The sequence below is a fragment of the Heteronotia binoei genome, chromosome 1, assembly GCF_032191835.1.
Source record: "Heteronotia binoei isolate CCM8104 ecotype False Entrance Well chromosome 1, APGP_CSIRO_Hbin_v1, whole genome shotgun sequence".
Taxonomy (NCBI): domain Eukaryota; kingdom Metazoa; phylum Chordata; class Lepidosauria; order Squamata; family Gekkonidae; genus Heteronotia; species Heteronotia binoei.
Window position 1 is genome coordinate 44,281,517 of NC_083223.1, and position 15,627 is coordinate 44,297,143.

Consider the following 15,627-nt stretch of genomic DNA (forward strand, 5'->3'; position numbering starts at 1 on the left):
GGTCTGACCATGGCACCACATCTGTTGTAATACAGTCCACTCAAATCCCCGAGACAAAGTTAAGATCTAGCATGTGACCTGCTTGATGTGTGGGAGCTGAAACAACTTGGGAGAGTCCTAGTGCTGCCATGGAGGACACCAGGTCCTTAGCCTGAGTGGAGGTCACATCCTCTGCATGGACATTGAAGTCTCCCAGAACCAATAGTCTGGGATACTCCAATGCCCAGGCGGATATAGCCTCCATCAGGCCAGGCAGGACACTGGCTGGTGCGTTAGGTGGACGGTACACCAGCCAAATGGCCAAGCTCTCCTCAGCATCCCACACCAGGCCTACGCATTCAATTTCAGCAATCCGTGTCTCAGGGAGTGTCCTGAAGGAGAAAGTCTCCCAGATAAGCATCACCAACCCCCCTCCGCCCATTAGTCTGGGACTGGTGGAGGACTAAAAAACCTGGGGGGGGGGCAGCTGCCGCAAGGCAACAGTTTCACCATCTCGCACCCAGGACTTGGGTGTGAGCCAGGTCTACCTCCTGTTCCACCAGATAATCCTGGAGGTCAGAGATCTTATTATTGATAGACCTGGCATTGCACAGCACCAGTGTTGGAGAAGGGTGTACTTTCCTATCCCCACAGCCAGCATCTCTCGGGATGGGATGAAGGTTGGAAGGGGACTGAGCATATCCATATCTCTGTCTCCTTCCTACAAACCACCTTCTTCCACTGCCATACTTCCCATGCCCCAACAGCACTGGGATCCCCGACTCCAGTGTGGCCTCCCCCATTGGAACCTATTGGCGCAGCCTGGGCCCACTAAGTCTCTGGAGGCAGACACTGTGGTGTACAGCAATAGAAAATACCCTCCTTGAAGTTCATACTCTATGGTATACCATAACACCACTGTGCCAGGCCAAAAAAGATAGATCACACCAGAAGGACACACTGATGCTAAAAGCTGCAAGACCAAATAAGACAGGAAAAGATGGCAACAATGCACTGCAGATAAAAGGAATGCTGAGCTTCAGTGTCTGCTTGATCATTATCATGGTGTTTTCTCATATTTCCCTGTAAAATCTTCCCTTTCCCTTTTCCTATAACTGAAACTCAATAAAACCTTTAATTTGATCATTGTCATGGTATAATACCACAGCAAATTGACACTGAGTGCCCAAGGCGGGGGCACTTACCCAGAGTCTCTTTCTCAAACCCACTGTAGTTATTTCTACAATGGGCCTTATTCCTAGTAAATAAATAAAACCCTATTACCAGAAGATTGGAAACTAGCAAATGCTAAACTGATTTTTTAAGAAGAGATCCAAAGGGGAACCAGGAAATTATGGGCCAGTCAACCTAACATTTGCCTCAGGCAAATTAGTAGAAACTGTAATCAAAGATAGAATTGTCAGGCACACAGAGGGACAAAGCCTGCTGAGGGAAAACCAGCATGACTTCTGCAAAGGGAAGTCCTGCCTCATAAACCATTTGAGACGGTGAACAAGCTTGTAGACAATGGTGATCCAGGAGACATTATATACAAGGAAAGGAATTAAAAATTCATCAGCCCATATTATAAGGAGTATGTAGTATGCTTAGGATTGCCAGGCTGCATTTGGTAACCGCTGGGAGTATTCAAGAGACAGGAACTGGAGTACTGGCACACTGACATCACTTCTGATGGAATGCTGAAGTGATGTTGTGGGATGCTCTGTCATTTGCACTCCATTTCCACTCTATTTCTCCCTGTCAGTGCTTTAGGTGTTAATGGGCAGTGAACCAGAAGGTCTCCAACTAACCAACTGTAGGCTGGTGAGCTAATTGTGACTCAGGAAGATGATAGCACAAAATGTGCCTGCCAGTGCTTCTTGCCTTAAACTAGTTTTCCTCCTTCAGTTATCCCCAACAGGTGATTTGGGAGGTTTGCTGTCAGCAGATGTGCTGTCAGCATCATCTGTTATTCCCCACTGTTAGGTTTTGCAAGTTTCACACTTCGGTCATGAAATAGTTGTTGTTTGTGTATGCTAATAGTAAGCTTAGAAGCAAGCTCAGGCCCATGTTAGGGTAAATATTAAAGCCCTGGTTTTGCATGTGGGTGGGGGGGAGGAAGGGTGTGCAGAAGGGCATGCAGCAGGGTGTGAAGTTGGAGTCAGGGGGTGCCTAATGCCAGTTCTGCTTAGAACCTTTTAGCTGTCATGTAAAGCTTTCTCACTGGAGAAATGGAGGTATTATTCCTAATTAGAAGAATTTGGGAATGACTATTGAGTGATCAATATATTGAAGATGCTACATGCAATTTGTCACATACACAGGAGGTGTAGTTCTGGGGGATAAACTTTCAACACTGTGAAGAAGACAAGATGGAGTTAGACGTAGGAAAGATAAGTTAGGCTTTTTTTTAATTTAGGTTTTTCCATGTAACTCTTTCCTAATTTTTCTTTTTCTTAACTTTTTATTAGAAGCTAATCTATATCTTTGCCTTCTTATTTCCTCTGCACATTACTCTGCTAAGTATATCCAACAGCCCCACATAAAGACTGGAGGAAACCGTACTCAATAAACCTGGGGCTGTTTTTCCCCCCACTTGAGTGTGTATCAGTTACTCAGAGTTGCAGAGTTACTCCAGTCTAAATCCATAAGCATGGGATTGCCCTGTAGGTTTTATCCATCTCCCCTAACCTACCTGGGCAGGCCCTTGCTGTGGGCACAAGAATGTGTGACAGCATCTATTGATATGGACTAGGTGTCTCTCCTTCCCTCTACCCTTATTCTCAAAGGCTGCTTTGTATGCAGCATAAGGAAAGGTTCATGTTCTACATCAAAACCTGTATTCAATAAGGTCTTGATGTATGAGGTTGATTTCTTATTGCAAGCTGTCAGATTTTTACAGGGAGAACAACAGAACTGCTGAAGATGATAAACATGTCAAGGTCAGTGAAGGATTATCATCCAGTTTGAATATTACAGTGTTGCAAGCAACAATAGGACAGGCAGAACTATGTCAGCATTTTCATTATAATCTTCTTTTCTCACAGATTATAATAGCACTCTGTGGTGCAAACGCTGAAAATGGAAAATTTACTGTATGGACTACCTTATCCAGGTAGATTCCTCCCCCCCCCGCCCCCGGCATGAAGCATTTCTTCTTGAAAATCATATTCTTCAAAATAAAATCAGCTGTGTTTGAAAATAAAATTAATAAAGTATTAACAACAATCAAAAGAAGAAAACTATTGATCTAATAACCTGTTTTGACAGTAAAAGCAGGGAAAAAAAATCTCACTTAGAGACAAAATCAGAACAGCCTTAATGGTCTTTTCTGCATTTAAATTAGTTTTATCTATCTGAGAACATTATGATCTAATTTGGTCCCTATTGGGACCAGGAAACAAAGCACTCAAGCGGCCACTAAAATCCCATTTATTTCAATGAAACTTAAATAACCTTTGTTTGGACTATACCCTGTGTCTGGAAATGAAATTCAACCAGATAGAGGCCCTGATGTTAAACTAATCACAAAACTTTCCCTTGCAGGGATGGAATTAACAAACATGAAGGCTTGGCATAAAATCCATCTGTTCGGTATACTGGAAACAAGGAAGGAATTTTCCTCCATGTCACTTTGCATGGCAACCCGAGGTGGTTTTCTGCTTTCCACTGTACTGCATGATGCATCTCACTTGCTGGAGCCATCTGGATTTGTTTTATTAAACATATTGGTTGACCTGCAGGCACATTCCTGGCATAGTGTGCCTCCTCTAGAGATGTGAAAGCCCGGAGGGAGGGGAAATAATGGGGGAAATTCAGGGGATGGAACCTTTTTTCTCCATTCTCCCCTCCACAAGGTCTTGTTTCCCCCATTTTTTAGATGGAAAAAATTGAACCTTGGGGGCATACTGAAAAAAATCTTCCTATGAAATATTTTGTTTTAGAAAAAGTGAAATGCTTTTAAATACATGGTGGGAATCCTGGAAACATGTACAGCTCTTAAACGCAAGATGCATTTCTGCACCTAGAAGGATACCTAATCTTCATGAGGGGAGCATGCAGGGCTCCCTTTGCTTCTGTTGTTCTTTTGACCTAACTCTTGCAGTTGAGCTTTCCACCTCTCCCTCAAATCAGGACATTTTTTTGGGAAAAGCCCAGCAGGAAGTCATTTGCATTTTAGGCCACACCCACTGGCATCACCATTGTTTCTCACAGGACTTTTAAAAGAAGAAGCCTATCAGGAGCTCATTTGCATATTAGGCTACACCCCCTGACACCAAGCCAGCTGGAACTGCATTCCTGTGCATTCCTGCTCAAAAAAAGCCCTGCCTCAAACTACTGAGATGCATAACTATTGAGATGCATATACTCACAGACTGAGTAACAAGTAGCCTATCACCCTACATTGCTGGGGGAGAGAGATAGGGAGGAGGTGGTCCAGAAACTGCAGAAAAGTCTCAGAGGACAGCTTTGAAAATTCAATTGAGAAGCTTTCTAGAACCAGTAGCCAGAGAAGAACTACTGCAGCTACATCTAACTGTGCATGCATCATTACTCTTTATGTGATCCCTTTTCTGACCAAATACTATATATTTGTTATTTACCATAAAACTTGTGTTTTCTGTTTAACTCCTATTTTTCTACTTTCCAGATAGCAAAAATTAAAGTACATGTATTACGCTGGCATAGAGGGTATCAGCTTGACGTTTTCTCTCAAGTTAGGGTTGCCATTCTCCAAGTGGGGCCTGGAGATCTCCCGCTCTGCTCCACTGGAAAAAATGGCTGCTTTGAAGGGTGGACTCTCTGGCATTGCACCGTGCTGGGACCCCTCCCCTTCCCAAATGCTATCCTCTCCTGGATCCACCCCCAAAGTCTCCAGGCATTTTCCAATGCAGACCTGGCAACTCTTTCCCAAGTACTGGGCATATTTGCAATGTTGCTAGCAGAAAACGAAGGCAACTTTTAAATTCCATTAGTATGTCAAATATTGTACAAGTTTCAAATGACCCTGACCTGGATGGCTCAGGCTAGCCTGATCTCACCAGACCTCTGAAGCTAAGCATAGTCAGTCCTCGTTAACACTTGGATGGGAGACTGCCAAGGAAGTATACAGAGGCAAGCCATGACAAACCACCTCTGTTCATCTCTTGCCCTGGAAATACTATGGGTCACCATAACTCAGCTGTGACTTGACTGCACTATACATCACCAAGTGATAAGAAATGCCATTTTTGTTGTCCAAACAGTAAAATTAGTTTAGGTTTAACAGGACAGTAAGTATTGAATAATTTCATTTCCCCCCAAAATTGCTGGTTTTTTTTCAGAGAAAAAAACAGAAAAAGGGTTTTTTTCTTAATGTGGCTTCAAAATTTCCGAAAAGTTTAGCTTGCTAGTCCCATACCTGTGCTTTGTGACACAGGATAATTTGTGTTGTGTGTGCTAATTAAGTGTAAATGTTTCAGATACGGACCCTGTTTTATAGAACATCATCTAATCTGGAGGTCATTCGATACAAAGAAGGGAGGATTTCTATTCCTGTACATATAACACTTGTATAAAAAAGAATTTCAGCAGGTTTCATTTATTTATTTACTTTATACCGCAGATTTTCCCCATTGAAGACCCAAACTGGTTTACATCATTCTGCTCTCTTCCATTTAATCCTCACAACAACATTGTAAGGTAGGTTAAACTGAGAATGTGTAACCCAAGGTCACCCAACAAGCTTCCATTGGTTCAGTTTCTCCATGCTGAAGTTGTCAAACCTATTATTAAATTTATTACTACTGCTATTGCTGAAAGCTACAGGAGCCTATTCTCCTTTGAATTTGTCTTCCTTCAGAGATCCTTCCATCCCAGCCTGTGAAGGAGTCAATGGACCAGGATGGTTGCACTCAAATATCCAAACAGGTATTATTTTAAAAATATGTATTAATGTAATTATAAAGACAGATGATTTAATGAAAATATAGCCAACAGATTACCAAAGGTCAAAGAGCAACCAAAACAAACAAGCTAGCTTTATATACCTAACACTGTAAGAACTGTGTTATGTGACACAAACTTATGTCCAGATAAAAGCCTCCATTTAGTATGGGCTACAGTCTCAGCAATTGTGAAGCATAGGCGTAGGCCTGCAGCCCACAAAAATCTCAGCTAGGTAACCTCTGGAGTCATATTGCAATTATAGTCTTATGAATCCCCAAATCAGGTGTGAATGGCATCCAATCATGACACATCTTCAGGAGAAAGCTCTGGAAAGTTACATTGCTCCTGATCTTTCCCCTCCCATTACTGAAGACACTCTCTCATGGGAAGCTAATTGTCCGCTTCCACTCTGACCTTGAAGATGATAAGGTACCAGCAGGCTGAAAAATTAATTAGTAACATTCACCTGCAAGGAAAAGAAGGCCTGTTATTATACACATTAACCCTTGAGGGAAGGCAAAATGGTTTATCTTACACAGCCCAAATTCATAATCCTAGTACCTGTATTTACACTTTTATGCAAATGTTATAGTCCTTATACAGGAGATTTATACCTTTTATGAGGAAAGGCAGGGGATGGCTATTCCTATCATGCCATACATGCCTGTTACATCTGTTTTGTTGTTCAGTTGCACAGTCAAGTCTGACTCTTTGCGACCCCATGGACAAATCCTCCTTTACACAACTACTGTGAAGCTAGTGAAAAAGCCAATCTAAGAAGGATCATAAGAAATTCTGCTAATCCCACAACTGTTATGAAACGGAGGAAGGGAGAGTCAGTTTTAGCCAGCAAAATGTCTGGCCCCTAAAAATGGAAAGGCTTTCAATAGCGCTACCAGACCGACCCCTCTCCCACTGATACTTCGTATGTCATTTGAAATTAGTGATTTTAACAAATAATGATCTCTATTAAGAGCAGTGGAGTTAGTGTGAGCTAGCTCACAGTTTTTTAGCCTCCAGCGCACGCATATTTCTCTTAGTTCATGAAAAATGGCCCCAGAGCAAACTAATTTATGCAGTAGCTCACAACTTTAATGCTAGTAGCTCACAAAATAGAATTTCTGTTCATAAAATTCCACAGTTTAGAGGGAACATTAAGAGTGGGAAATTTCTTTGTTATCTTCCAGATTACAGTTGGAGACAGTCTACTCGGGGCAGAGGGGAACCATACTCTTTGGTGCATCAATGAGTCCTGGGCTTTCATGTCATCTGGTCCACCACACTGTCACAGGACACAAAGCCTGCGCTAGGAGATAGCATAGTGATTTGAGTGACTCCATAGTTCAAATCCCACTTGAAAGAAGACAATCTTATGCTGAGTTATTGCAGTCAGGGGACTTGGTTTGAAATTTCTGTGCATGATATTGAATAGTTTATGCACTAGAACGGGGTGGCCAACGGTAGCTCTCTAGATGTTTTTCTCCTACAACTCCCATCACCCCCAGCCAGCATGGCCAATGGCTGGGGCTGGTGGGAGTTGTAGGCAAAAACATCCGGAGAGCTACCGTTGGCCACCCCTGCACTAGAATGTGAAAAGGTCTGAACCTGGTCTTCTTTACTGCTCACTTCCTCCACAGCCTGTGGCCAGAGAGCTAAGTCTGCATTGCCACTTGTGCCAAGGCTTTGTGATGAATGCCATCTCTGCACTGACCACCTCACTGCATTCTTTGCATGTCTGTATAGCTTCTTTCCACTGTCAACTGAGCTACAGAAAAAAGAGACAGGTTTGAGCTTGCATGGAAAGATCCTCATGGTCCAATCTGTTCCTTCATTTATATCCATTTTTATTTTAATAGACTTACGCTCCAAGGGGTATTGCATGACATGCTTCTAATGTACAAGGATTACATTTAAACGATTAGCAGCGACATGGGATATAAAAGTCAGGGCAGAAAATAAGATAAGCATGAAAATGACCTTCTCAATAGGGGAAAGAAAAGGATTGGAAGGGAGACTGAGACAGCAGATGAACATGTGCTATACAATACAAAGCTTTTTGAACTGCATGTACAATTTGCAGGTTACCCTTTGCAATCTGCTACAGTGCGCAGTGCAAGACAGGGCATCTCTAATGAGTGATTTGTCTCCAAACCATATGTTCAAGCCAATAGTCACGACACTGACATACTCTGATGAGGGAGGGGATTATAATTTCTTTAGGGACAGCCTGGGGAATCATCCCAGAATACTCAGAACTGCAGGTGTTTCTGATAAATAAAAGACATTTAGCACAGACCTGATGAGAATGCAAGTGATAAGAAATAAAGCATGGGAGGCAGGCAGATGATTAAAATATAGCCTAATCAGTATACACCTATCCCTTATGAGCATGCCAGTATTGGGGGAATGCAAAAATGGTATTTTCTGGGTTTGGGTATATTGAACCCCCAAAATATTGATATTTTCCAATATTCCCAAATTCCAACGTAGTATAGTATTCATATTCTGCAGATATTTGGGCTACCCATTTTTTTCCTGCTCCATTATACCTTATGGGGATCATTATAGTCAATGGTTTTCACAGATATCCAGGGATACTTGGGGCTTGCAGCATAGCTGCTGGTATCTTTCCTCAACCTCCCCCCCCACCCTGTTTCAAAGAGATTAGACCAGGGGGTTCAATTCTATGGACCCCCAATGAAGGTGTCCCCATCCTCCATTGCTTTCTGTGGATCGGGAATGCATTTAAATGGATTGTGATCCCTTTAAATGCCCTCTCCAAGCCGTGGCTCTGTAAGTGAACTCTGAAAGCATTTAAAGGGCTCACAGTCCCTTTAAGTCCCTTCTCCAATTGTTGAGTTCACCTAGAAGGCATTTAAAGGAACTTTGATCCCTTTAAACACCCTTTAATTTTGACTATCCAGTGGTTCTGAAAGATCATGAATACTTTTGTGGACCGGTCATTTGGATAGCCAAAAAACTGGCCAAATCTATATCCAGGTGAAAGGATCAAAAAACTGGCCAAATCTATATCCAGGTGAAAGGATATCCAGAAATACTGATAAGGTATTTTGGGTTTTGTTTTGTTTTTTTGGCTCAGATTTAGCTGAATGCACACCCCTAGCCAGCATACCTGGATGCTTTGTTTTTCTCTGTTTTTTTGGTAGTAAGTCATAAAAAAGCAGAAACAAATGTACACACATTTATAGCTCTCTAGAACAATTTCCGCCTAGCACTGGGTCAGAGGGTTTGTCAAGCTTTCTGAACTGCATCACAAAGACACGAAGCACCTATTTCATGGCAACTATAAAATACAGCCATTAAAAGTGACTGGTGAATATTTTCCTTGTCTGCAGTGGTTTATAGCCCATCCCTGCTGAGCTGCTGCATGGATTGGAAACTTGAAGCCGTAGGCTCTGACTTGCTTTTCAAGCACATAGGATCTTCCAATGCAGTGGTGGAAGTTTAAACTTACATGTCAACCAGTCTATAGAAACAGGGTACATGTAAGAAGTGGAATAACTACTGAGATGTAACCAACAAATTGTTGGACAGATTGCAAAACTGGCCCAAATGAATCTACAACTCAAATTTATGAAATATTTTGGACTGAATCAGAAAATAGCATGCAGAGGTGGTGAATACCAGGAAGAGTGAATCAAAGGTGAAAAAATTAGAGGCTCCCCGTTGGTCTTTTCCAATTGTTAGGGGAAGATATAAATTAGAAAAATACATAGAACATAAATTTACCCACCTCATATTTTCCTTTGATCATACTGAATCAGTGATGTGTGAACATTCATCTGCTTCAACTGCAATTTTATCATGAATTGTGAGAAGCACTCTTTCAGACACTTGAAAAAAATGTTCATTTCTTGAGTGCTCAAAATTGTACTCAGTTATACAGCAGATTTTTCATATATGTGTTTTCTTGTACTGCTTTCCCATCACTGTCTCATTCTTCCTTCCCAGTCCACCATCTACCCAACCTAAATGGGAAAAACCCTACATTCCCAAATAAGAGCTTTCTTTCAGTCCTCTGGGGAGGCCCCAGGTGTGTGTCTTGACTCTCCAGAATACCAGAATCGAGTACCGCATTGGAGATCCCCAAGCTCTCTGCTTTTCTTTCTAATATCCTTGCCTATATTGTCTGCTTGGGGAAATTAGTATAGGAACCTTTACAAGGACTCCTATCCCACCAGGCTCAACAACAAGGGGTTGAAACTGGCAGGAACCCCATAATTTTAGAGAGAGAGAAAGCTTTCCATGATTTATTGGGGAAAAAAAAACTATACTGCACAAATTTTCAACCAAGAAGCCGTTTCAGTATTCATCTTACAGAAAGGCAAGACGAACCAGTACTTATAAACAAATAGTGCACTTATTATCTTTTTAGAAATTATCATTTATTTAGGAATGTATTCCAGCTCTCTGGCAAGACCTGATCACAGTGTTGGCAGAAGGTCCTTAGCATCTCAAACACTGGTGTTAATCACCTCTAGAATCCAGATTAGTTGTCAATCAAGAAATCAGATGATTGTGATGAAACCCAGACCCTTCTGTTCTCTGACCAGGAAACTCTGACCAGAGTCATTGCATCACTTCCTGTCAAGTTAGAAGCTTGGAGCCACTGGTCTTTATATCTAGATGTTTTGACTTCAAGTCTGGAACTCATAAATGTAAACATTTCTTTCAAAGCAGAGTGCAGGGTGCATTGTTAGGCTTGAACAACCTCCTGCAACACCTTATGGGAGAGAACCAAACAGAGAGGCGTAAGCAAACTCAGGCTGCTGTACAGAACTGTCCTGTCTCACCTATAGTTCTGCCACACAAACCAAAGAATATCTGTGTGAATGGAGTGTTTCACCTTGGATCACAAATACTTCTGTACATTCTTCTACTGCCTGGGAACTATGCAGTAAGTTTGGGGTATGCGCCAAAATGATGAATACAGCCAACTGTGTAACTACATTCACTCAAAATGCATCTACTTTTAAATGAGGCACAACCTGCCCATGATGATCCCCCAGGAAATGCATAATGCAAGCAAGCCAGTAAATTGTAAGCATGCACAAACGTTGACTTCCTGTTATGTCAGCTGCACAGCTGCAAAACCACTGACGTACTGTGAATTCCAGTGGCGTCACTGGGGTGGGTTGCACCCTGGGGCCAAGTGCGTGGGTTGCACCCTGGGGCCAAGTCGGTTGCACCCTGGGGCCAAGTGTGCCGGACTCGGAGGGAAGAGCAGCAGTCCTCGTGCGCTGCCCAGAGGTGCTAAATCCCTCGCGTTCGAACAAAGGAAGCCTCCGCCTGGAGAAGCCGAAAGATTTGGGGACGGTAACTGTCCCGAAACTTGAGGAGAGGCGCTGCTCGTCCTGCAAACTACTTCTTCCATCAGTCCGTCCCTCCCAAGGCGCTGGCGGCGGCGCGGGCTTGTGCAAGACCAGTTGCTAGCCGAGAGCGGCGGCTGGGGGAGCTCAGCGCACCTGGCGAGAACCAGCGAGAAAGAAGCCCGCTTCGGGTCCTCGTCGCCTGCCCCCTCCTCCCCCGCCGCCAGCAGCAGCGCCTGCGGTGCGGAGTCTTCAGCACTGGCGCTCATGCGCACTGCCGGCAATGCTCCTGCGCTACCCCTCACCCGCTCCTCCTCTTGCTGCTGCGAGCGCGGCCGATGCCGCCTGTTTTCCTCCTGCGTGAGGGACTCCCTCGCTCTCTGCCTGCCTGCCCCCTTCCCTTCCCTCCTGCGCCCCGCGCGTCTAAAGCCTCCTTTCCCTCGCTGGTTGGCTCGCAACGTCCTCCCTTCCCTGGTTTGCCTGCTCGCCCTCTGATGCCTGCCTGCGGAGAGCTGCGCTTTCCTCTTCCCTCCCGGCCTTCTCTCGCTTCGCCACTGCCTTGAAAGAGCCTCCCCGCGTCTCCCGCCAATAAAGACTGTGATTGCTTGCCGCCTGCTGCCTTCAAAGAGCCCTAGGGGGCCAATGAGAATGCTCTAGGGGGGGGCCAATGGCCCCCTTGGCCCTGCCCTAGTGACGCCTCTGGTGAATTCATCATCATTGTGATCATAAGCATTCTTCAAAAGGAGAGAAAATGCTTGTTGTGAGCAAAGTAAGTTTGACTTGCAGATGTACTATTTGAGATAATGGGCTCATCAGTATACTGAATCAGGCCATCAGGGTTTCAGTTGCAAAGAGCTTTCCAGTGTCTGAAGCAAGGGTATATCTTGGCCCAGTACACCTAATAATCTTTTCAGAGCCCAGAGGCTTTTGACATGTCCTCCAATGAGCAGGGACTGAACCTGGGTTCCTCTGCAAGGCTGCAATCAGACTAACAGCCTGGAGCACTTTGCTAATGCATGTTAGACCAAAAAAAAATTGAAATATCTTTGTTGCAATCAGGAATGGAGAATCGTGGTTAGACACAGCACCCAAATGTGCTGTTTGATTGCATGAGGGTAGTGGTGAAGTGGTCACAATGCCGCCACATGCCATTCATTGAGGTAGGGTTTTCTAAAATTTGCCCGGCATATGCACATAAGCACACTGCACGACTGTGAAAATAAGCAACAATTGCCAAAAAACCCCCCACTTTGTTTGCATTCCCCCCATTCAGACATCTGGAAATGTGGGAGAAATGTGCAGGGATCCATTGGTACCAGATTTTACCTAGTATCTATTTACTCCATCTCAGAGTTGTCTTAGTGTGGGATATATGCAAGTGAGGAATGCTGACAGCTGTGTCTGTCTGACTGAGCCCTTTAAATCCATTTGGGAACTGTGGCTATGTTAGGCCAAAATGTACGTCTGATTGCAGCCCAAATGAAGCACAGGCCATGGTGATCCTTTAAAGAAGCAACATTTTTGGGATACCATTGAAGCAGCATGTGATTCAGACTGTGTAACCCAGGATCTCTTGCAGTGTCACAGACAATGCTGGCAGCAACTACTGGGCCACTTGCAGGTGAATTGTACCCCAAATCTTTAATATTACATGGGGTTCTGGGGTGCAAAAATTGGAACGTGAAATGCAGCTTCTTTGAATAATAAAATGTATTTGCAAGCATGAACATCATAAAGGTTTTAGCACTGATATTTATTCATTAGAAGGCTCTGCTGGAAGATTATTTGTTTTTTCACTTGACTACTTGCATTTAAAACCAAAACACAAGAGAGTTAGCAACAATTACATTGTTAAATGGCAAAGGACAACATTAACCAAGATTCAATAACAGTTACAAACAGTTTCCACATCAGGCAACTACAAATATTTGTCAAATGTATTCACAAACAGGAAGCCTCTGATGACTGGTCACTGGGATGGCCAGGCAGGCAAATATTTGGAGCACAAGGCATGCAGGCCATGAAGAATCTTTTAGGAATAGGGGACAACATATGTGTGAAATGATGTTAGAAGTCCATATTTAAACCTAGGGGTGTGCGTTCAGCTGCATTCAAGATGAAACCCCATCCCCTCAAAAATACCTTACTGATATTTTTGGGTATTATTTAAGTCAAATACATATCAGAGAATCTGACCAGCTAAGCCCCTTGTCAGTTTCTACTTCAGAGATTCTCAAATTTGACCTTAGTCTGTTGGGGTTTGGTACTGCGATAGTGGCACTGGTTCTGCTGGGCACATTGCACTGGTTCGGCTGCTGGCCTTGTAAAAATGCCCCCCCCCCCGCTCTGAGATTCTCTTGGATATTCTGCTGAACTTGTATGGCCTTACTATTCCTCTCCCCATTGGAAACAATGGACGATGGGGGCACCATCTTTGGGTGCCCATAGAATTGGACTCCCTGGTCCAATCTTTTTGAAACTAGGGGGTTCTTTTGAGAACAGACTCCAGCAACTATGCTCCAATTTTGGTGCCTCTATCTCAACCTGCTACAAACTACTGAATATACTCCAGACATATTTGACTTTAATGGTCCCTAAAGAACCTCTTGTTGAGGGTGAAAGAGGAGAGCACAAAAGTAGGCTTGAAACTCAACATCAATAAAACTAAGATCATGGCATCTGATCCCATCACACTTTGGTAAATAGAAGGGGAAGACATGGAAGTAGTGACAGACTACACATTTCTGGGTTCCAAGATCACTGCAGATGGTGACTATAGCCATGAAATCAAAAGATGTTTGCTCCTTGGGAGGACAGCTATGGTGAACCTGGACAGTATAATAAAAAGTAGAGACATTACCCTGCGGACAAAAGTCCGCATAGTCAAAGTGATGGTATTCCCAGTAGTAATGTATGGCTGTGAGAGCTGGACCATAAGGAAGGCCGAACGCAGAAGAATAGATGCTTTTGAGATGTGGTGCTGGAGAAGACTCTTGAGAGTCCCTTGGACTGCAAGAAGATCCAGTCAGTCAGTCCTAAGGAAAATCAACCCAGACTGTTCCCTGGAAGGTCAGATGCTGAAGCGGAAGCTCAAATACTTTGGCCACCAAATGAGAAGGGAACACTCACTGGAGAAGATCCTGATGCTGTGAAAGACAGAAGGCAAAAGAAGAACGGAATAGCAAAAGATGAGATGGCTGGACAGGGTTACTGATGTAACAAATATGAATTTGAGCAGACTTCGGAGGATGGTGGAAGACAGGAGGGCCTGGCATGATTTTGTCCATGGGGTGGCAAAAAGTTGGACTCGACTGTGCGACTGAACAACAAATGGGGTATAATAGACTCTTTCAAAAATCAAATTGCTCAAATATTTACTGAATCCAAATACCATTTCAGTATTTGGATTTGGGAATATTAGGAAATACCAATATTTTCCAGCTCCACCATACTAAAAAAAAAAAAAAATCTTACACACCCCTATTGAAACTACAGAATTACCAGATCCTGTACCAGAAAATGGGACCATTTGGCAGTACAGAGATCACTATGGATCTTGCAATCATGTTGTGTCCTACAACCAATATTCAGTCACAAGATTCTAGAGATCCCTTCATTGGTTTAAGCCAGAATCTTCTGGAAGGCAACTTCATTTTTATATAGCATCCTCTAGCCTCTTTTCCTTTACAGAAGATGGACCCCTAGAAAGGGTTCCTCAACAACTGCAGTGTGGATTTCACTATCCCTTTTTATCAAGAGTACTCTGTATGCTCTAGACTTCTGGAGGACTTCTGGAGGACATCAAAAAGTCTACTCTAGCTCTACAGTTCCACACATAGTATAGGAAAATGATGCCGCTCAGGGGAGCTGGATTTGAATGTCACTGTAACTGTACTGTTTTCTACCCCCTCCCCCCAGTCATTTCACTGACTGAAGATGATCACAATTTTTACTGTATGCTTAGACCACAGGCTCCTGATGCTGGCATTTTTCCCCACCAAGACATATTCAACTCTAATGAATACTTTTGTAGACAAATGTTTGGGTAGACAAACAGGCTATATACTCGAGTAATGAATTTAATTTTGCAATGAATAATTCAACTGTATTAAAAACCATCTTTAAATATGACTAATCTGAATTCATTTTCCACTTGAAATACTTAGCATTAATGTATGACAGTTATATTACTGAGTAAAGCCCTAAGGTCTTTTTTCTTTCTTTTATAAAACTGAAGTTAAATAAAAGACCAACGTTAAATGTAATTAGAGTTTAATCAGTAATTTAAAACTTGAGGTCCATTTTAAGGATACATGTGAATTATACTGGAATTGTTCTTTCACCCATTCCTCTCTTTACTAAGACAAGAAACAGACAATAGAGACAATAG